This window comes from Cyprinodon tularosa, unplaced genomic scaffold (genome assembly GCF_016077235.1).
Source record: "Cyprinodon tularosa strain WSP-4 unplaced genomic scaffold, ASM1607723v1 ctg417, whole genome shotgun sequence".
NCBI lineage: Eukaryota > Metazoa > Chordata > Actinopteri > Cyprinodontiformes > Cyprinodontidae > Cyprinodon > Cyprinodon tularosa.
In genome coordinates this window covers 716,257-723,428 of record NW_024039138.1, presented here as the reverse complement: position 1 = coordinate 723,428, position 7,172 = coordinate 716,257, and the positions used below count along the sequence as shown (strand labels likewise).

The window sequence follows — 7,172 nt, the reverse complement described above, 5'->3', positions numbered from 1 at the left end:
TAAAGAAAAAGGTAGGAATAAATTGTAACATTTAACTTTAAGAAAGTTCAAAGATTTTTCCAACTGATATCAAGAACTGTTAGTGGTCAGATAACCAAACTCAAGCAAGACATGATTTGCATGATTTCCTTCCTCCGTTTGTGCATATATGAGGCTCAGACCACGTGGGATAAAAGTTTGAAATAGGCTAAACGTAAGAATAAAGCTAAGAAGATAAATAATAACAGCCCCCAAAAGCAGCACAGTGTTGTTTGAGCAGTAGTTCAGTCTGATATGCTGAAGACCCAAGAAACTGTTGGTTCCTGGTTCAAGCCCCTCAGATGTTTATCAGTCTGAGCAAGGAACATTTTGAAATGCTTTTTGTTATGTATCAGTTTCACTTAATCTTCCATAACTTAAAAACAAATAATAATAATTCTTCCGCTTATTCAGGGCCGGGTTGCCGAGGCAACAGTCTAAGCAAAGATGGCTAGACTTCCTAATCCATAAACAGCTCCTCCAGCTGCTCTCTGTAGGGACCCCGAGGCAACACCAGGCCAGCCCAGAAACATAGTCCCTCCAGCATGTTCTGGGCCTTCCACAGGCCTCCTCCCAATAGGAGAAGCCTGTAACACCTCCAAGTTGGACTCCAGAGGCACCCAGGGGGAATCCAGAATAGATGCCTGAGCCACGTCAGCTGAGCTCCTCACCCGATCTTGAAGGGTGCACCCAGCCACCCTGCAAAGGAAAGTTATTTCCATTAATTATTATTATTAAACTAATTTTTGTCTGTTAGTTTAGATTTTCAAAATGAAATTTTGAATACATAGGGCAGGAATTTCCCTTTTTATTATCTCTATGTCACATTGAGCTAATGCAAATAACACAAGAAGCCTTTCTAAGTATGTAGAATTGTCTCTCTAAAATTCCTGGACATAATTTGCAAAAGGCTCATATTTTTGCAGCCAAAAAGTTTTTTCATTGGTCTGTTGCAGTTTTAGAAACTAAATTTGGGGTTTTCTAAGATAATTATAAAATTAAGAAATGTGCATCTTTGTTTGTAATGATTTTTCTATTAATGCCCTTCATTTGTTTGAAACGAGTTTGATGAACATTACTTTTGTTTACATTGTGTTACCAAGAATTATTTATTATTATCTTTGTTGGATCCCAACTCAGTTACTTTTTGCAACAATAAATCTGTCCACTAGAGGTAGCAAAGCTACTTCCACAAAGATACATTCAGTGGTTTAACCAACTCTATTAAAACACTTATAAAGAAAAATATAAATCTCTGTTACACTTAAATGTTCCTCTTATGTTAGGAGTATCAAAAAGTTTATTGTCTTCAATTATGAATTAATAGGAAGATAAGCTACGAAAAAATACTACAGCAAGGAAAATGCTAAGTTAAAACCTCTTCTGCTTTAATACTTAATGGTTATTTATTTCCCACTGAAGTATTTGTTGTTAAGTAAATTACAAACAACAAAACATTTCCAAACCTAACCTTACGGTTAGATCTGTGAGAAAAGGTATTAAAAAAAAACACAGAGTTACAATAAAAATGTTGGCCAAAATTTGATATATATGACCTGTTACTTAACAAATCTTTTGCTTCATGGTTTATATGCTCAGATTTTCAATGGGTCAAGTATATATTTTTAAAACTTTCTGGTCATTTATTAGTTTTGCTTAAGTTTTGCTTAATCTTCCGTCAATTAAAAATTTGGTTCAATATAAACTTCAGATGAAATTACTTCAAAGGCAGTTCAGAGATCATGACTAAAATATTTATCAGTTGTTGTAGTAGAATTTGTTGTTAATGATAGCTCAAGCTATCCACTTAGTGGTCATAAAGCTGAAGGTTGTGGGATTGCGACCAATAATAAATTTTTCTATTTAAACAAGCCTAACCTTAACCCTTTCAGGAAAATGGAAGGAAGCCAATGTGAAAAAGAAAGGCCAGTAGAACCATCATCCCTATCAGTGACTTGACTGGGTTGGAGAGAACACACAGCAAAAGCTTTAAAAGAAAAATCAAGTCCAGTTTTCATTCGTTTGTCAGTTTTCTAAGTTTTGGAGCTGTCCATGGTCCTGAAATGCGGACCAGTGCCCATCTTTTTCCTTCCTATGCCACTGCTTTGGATTTCATGCCTGGGGTAGTCACTGCCTAGGACATTTCTGCATGGAGGGTTTGGAAAAGGTTTTATAACCTGTGATCACAACTCTACTGGAAATGTATGTACATCCACCAATAATCAAACCAGAAATGGTAAGCAAACGTGCAGGAAAAATAACAAAGTACTTACTTAAAACTACTTACTTAACTCTACACAAATATCAGATCATAATGTTTAAAGGGAACATTAAACACAACATCCAAAGACCTAAGTTAGTCAGAGGGGAACTCATTCACCCCTGAAGCCTTGGCACCGTAGAGTTTTTGAGCGCCTCAGTGGCTTCAGTCTGGGTGAGGAACAAGTCAGACTCCGAGCACCTGATCTCAAAGTATTCCTTACAAACTTCAACAATGTCCTCAGTTAAGGTTAGCAGCTCCTTGTCATACTGAAAACAGTCATAGCACAGCACCTCTGGAGGTGCTGGATGGTTCACCAGAATCATTTTGAGGCCAAATGATAGTCTTTCTCCATGGCTTCTCCAAACTCCTCTCAGACTCTTGGTATTTGCCTTTATAATCTCCCAGGAAGAAACATGCTCAGCCTTAATGGTACCTGCTCACTGCCTGAGACTCCTTCTTCAGCTTGATATTGTCTGCTACTGTTTTTGGGGGTTGTCACAACGAGAGGCTCTGCAGACCTTATGGCCACAGCGGTTGTCAGAGAATAAGGCTCAGTGAGGCTAAATGTCTTCAGCCTCCCCCGGAATCTGAGAGAAGCTTTCCGAGAGATGGGAGTTGGATACTTCCTGGACCAAGGGCTCCACCAGATAGTCCCTACAGAGCCTAACTTCTCACTTTTGGGCCTGCTGAGTCTGTCCAGCTTCCGTCCAGCTTCGTCCAGCATGTCTAAATCACTTGCATAGAGGTCAAATAAAGAAACACAACTTGAGTACAGAGCTGTAGGTCCCTTCCACCCCATCACATCCCAGTAATTTCCAAACAGGAACATTTAAATCCCACAGTAAAATGATGGAATGAGTGGAAGCGGCGCTATCCAGCCCCCCATAAAAGATGCTAACAATGTCATGATCTGGCCTGTTTGCTCCCCCCTAATTAGTAATTCCTCTCACCTGCCCTCTTCCTTCCCTGCCTCAATTATAAATTATTCCTCTCACCTGTTTCCTCTGGTTTATATTCAGTTCAGCCTGAGCATTCAGGGCCAGATCATTGCTTGTCTTTCTGTCAGTCTTTCTGTTCAGTTTTTATTTGGTTCATGTCCTGGATCCTAGCAGCCAGTGGAAAGAGGGTTTTAGTGTTTGTCTCGTCTCCTGATCGTCCACTGTTCCTCCCCCACTGGCTCATTATGGGGGGAGGTTAAGTTTTTATCAAAGTAAGCCTGGCTCCAGGGAGGAGACCAGTTTAAAGTCCAGCTTCAAGTTCCGGTTCCTACGTCCTGTCTCGGCTACCCTCTTCCACTGTGCCTGCTCATCTGCACCTGATCCTGTCTGCTCCTGTGCGTGACCACCTGGTCATGCTTCTGGTCCAAGTCAGATTCTGAACCCTCCTGGAAGCCTGTGGATGCCTGGAAGTCTGGATCCTGCCACCTGTCCCTGTTCCTGCCTGATCTGGACCCTGCCTGTTTCTGTCTGTTCCTGTCTGTTCTGGATCCCTCACCAGGATCAGCTTCCAGCATCACCTCTGGGACTGCAGCACTGGGGACACTCGTGGTCTGGACTGTTAAACGAGGTAAGTGACCAACACAGTTAATCTTCTATCAGTTTATCGTGGTCACTTACCTGTGTTTCTCCCCCAGAGGGTCTGAGATTGGGCGGTGCCCCACCCCCCCACCTGCAGTGTCCGGGAGCCACAGCTCCGCTTTTGTTTTTATTGAATAAACGTTTGAACTTTCCTACTGACTGTCTCTCCTTGAATACTGGGTCCATCTGTCCTCAATTAATGACACAGTTTGAAGAAAGCATTTTGTTGTCATAATCGTTACACTCTTTGAGTCACGATCAAATAAATGCAACACAGATCTTTATTATGCAGTATGTTAATAATGGCAATTGTATACAGTGGCAGAGACATATTTGATTCATACAATTATGTTCTTCATAGCAAATAAAATAAAAAAAAAGAAATATGAAATGTTTCCTTTTTTCTTAAGATGCACTTGATGTCATGGAAAGGAGTTGTCTCTGAAGCATAAGTATATTAAAAGACAGTAGCTTTAAAAGATTCAATTCCTATGTTCAGCTTTTTTAAAGGTGTTAAAAGGAAAGAATCATCGACTGCAGTTAGGATTAAAACTGATCAGGTTTCGGGCGGAAGCGTTCAAAGTGTACAGGTAAGTGATCGCGGCAGACCACATCTATAATTCTATCAGTATGAAGGGTGCCCTTAAAATCACACATAGGTTTCGTATTTCGGCCCGTTAAACGACAAACAACAACGCTAAATCTATTTTTACTAGATATCATTACATCTCTCTTACTCCCTTGGCCTTGACAAATGGATTTCACGTCTCTTGCAGCAGCAAGAATAAACGTGTTTGTCTTCTTACAGCTGCTGTCATAGCTGTAAATCCTCTTCTGATTCATTACAGCTGTACATTCATCTGCTGTCATATTGTTATCTATATGCTGCCTTTGGAACTTCTCATAGGGTGTTTCTCTGTCATTTCCCGATTCAGGTGTGCTGGTTTCATTCATGGACTGAGAGGCAGTGGCCTGCAAAGGCAGCAAAAAGACAAGCAGGCAAAACGGAAGGATCTTCATTCTAATATGGTGAAGGGAAAGACAAAAGAGTTTTTTGTTAGTTTATGAAATGACTTTTAGAAAAGGATTTAGTAGAAGGTGCTCTGGTCAGATGATCAAAAATAAGTGTAAAAGGAAACAAATAACGCATATCACTCTGGCCGAGGTGTCAAGCTGTTTCAAACGAATCATGTAAAGGAAAAAAGAGTATAAAACAAAAATTAAACTAATATAAACCACAAAACTAATAAAAATGGCAAAATCTAACAAGAGGCAAAAACAACTTCAAGTTGACAAAATTTGCAAATTATCCCCAGTGGAGCTTATACCACTACGGGAAGACTGTTGCTTCAAAAGTTTTCTCCATGATCTATGTCTGAGGTGTCACAAAGTAGTGAGTCACTTTTTCAAAATGAGTTGCAAGCAGTTAGCTTAATGGTGTTGCTCCAGACCTAAGAGGCCCTCTTGTCCCAGGTCACGATTATGTTGAATTCTTCTGTCTTCTATCTCCACCTGTTTCTTTTTTGACATTTATGTCCTCTCTCTTTCACCTGTTGTCCCTTTCTGTGTTTCATTGTGGATATTGATATCTGGTCAGAGTGTTACTAATCGGTTTGTCTTTTTATTCCACCTCTTTTTTCTTCTATTGCAAACTTTGCTTGTTTGTATGCTATTCTTCCCACTTATATTTTGTGCATTGTGGAATGTTCTTAAGCCCATATTTTTTGGTTTCCTGTAAGTTTGTTACCAACAGTCTGAAACTTCCTCATAGACCAGCAACTGATTTTAACATGGCCCCCTGAACCGAACCCTAGTGATACCTGGGACAAAGTTTACCCTCAAAACATGTCAGGCAGGAACATCCGCAGCTATATCTGAATATAAAAACCGATTTTTGTTAGAATTTCTTTAACTAAAAATCCTCTAGGTTGAATATTTTAAAAAGGCACTGAATTAACAAAGATAGGACTGATTGTTTTTCCTATATACTGATTAATGGTTTCATCAACAGACCATTTTTTTTTAAATAACATAGTCAATGTTTCTTTCTTTGTTCATATCCTGCAGCTGATTGGTGGTGATTTAATGATGTAAAAAAAAAAGCTACAGAAAGTAAAACTGATAATTTAAAGCAGCACTGCTTAACTTTTAAACCACATTTTACCTTAGTTTAAGTATATCTAAATAAGCTCTTGCTTGCTCTTTCTAAATGTTGATTTGAATTATAAGACATCAGCAGTAAATGAGTCAAATGCAAACATTTGAAGATCGGTACACCTACCTTTTTTCTTTTCTCCAACAAAAACAGTAAACTGGTTGTGCTGCTGTGCGATAACACCAGTATAGGATGTTCAGAAGATGAAAATCTGCACCTGGAGCTGGAGTATCTAGAGTAGGTTTCAGAAAGCATATCAGGAATAAAGAAGAAGTGTCATTTTTCTTTTAGAGCATCTAATGTCTAGAAGTATAAACAATTACAATATATATATGATTCCTGAATGACAGTAATAGAAACCCATAAAATGTTATGATACAGTCTGAATTTGCTCTTAGCACTACTGTCCAAGACTCTTTGTGTGAGGACACAACTCAAATGTGCCATGATATCAAATCGTCTTTATTTTTTTTTCATTTAATTTTAGCACCCGCTGATTAATACATAAAAACTACCTTACCTGAATCAACTTGAGTGAAGCACCTTCCCCAAATGATCAGGAGCCAAAAGAAGAAGAGGGTGTTCAGCCTGCAAGGTTTTTAAGCGACGACAGCAATCAGAAATGTCCCAAAGTGGGCCTCTTCTCTGCTTATATTACCTTTAGAGGAGGAGTTTCTGGATGCAGAACGACTGGAGCTAAAATATTTTTACTGAATCAAAAAAAAAAAAAAAAACTGACCAATGTTCTGAGATAGTAAACCTGAAACAAGCATGGGTAGCCACAAACAAAAGCTGCTAAAATTGTTCCCACACATAGTGAGAACAGAAGTGAGAAAAGGAAATTCCAAACCACATTTAAAAAGAAAACTTTTAGGTAGTTTAAATAGTTGTTGTTTTTTTTTTTTTTTTTTTTTTTTTTGCTTTTATATAACCATCACTGCTTCCAACTGTGATTAAATTACTTCTGTGATCTATTTCTCCTGTTTTTAAATTTGACATCCTATATACATTTTTTCTGGGGGGGTTTTCGGCCAATGCATGAATCTGCATGCTTACTTTTGCCTTTCGCTTCTTGATGGCTCACCTGAAGTTCCTCACTGAGGGGTAATAAACTTGTTCCTATTCTAGAATCTTTTGAATATAAATATTATCAGCCAAA

The 7,172-nt window shown here is 38.7% G+C and overlaps 1 long non-coding RNA gene across 1 annotated transcript; it reads right to left on the bottom strand.

Annotated features, from left to right (window-relative positions):
* Positions 1 to 6,139: 6,139 nt before the first annotated feature.
* LOC119792345 lies at positions 6,140 to 6,672 on the bottom strand. The gene is made up of 2 exons (XR_005281979.1): positions 6,534 to 6,672; positions 6,140 to 6,245 (listed from the first exon to the last, which is right to left on the bottom strand). It is a non-coding gene; the product is annotated as an uncharacterized LOC119792345 (long non-coding RNA).
* Positions 6,673 to 7,172: the final 500 nt, after the last annotated feature.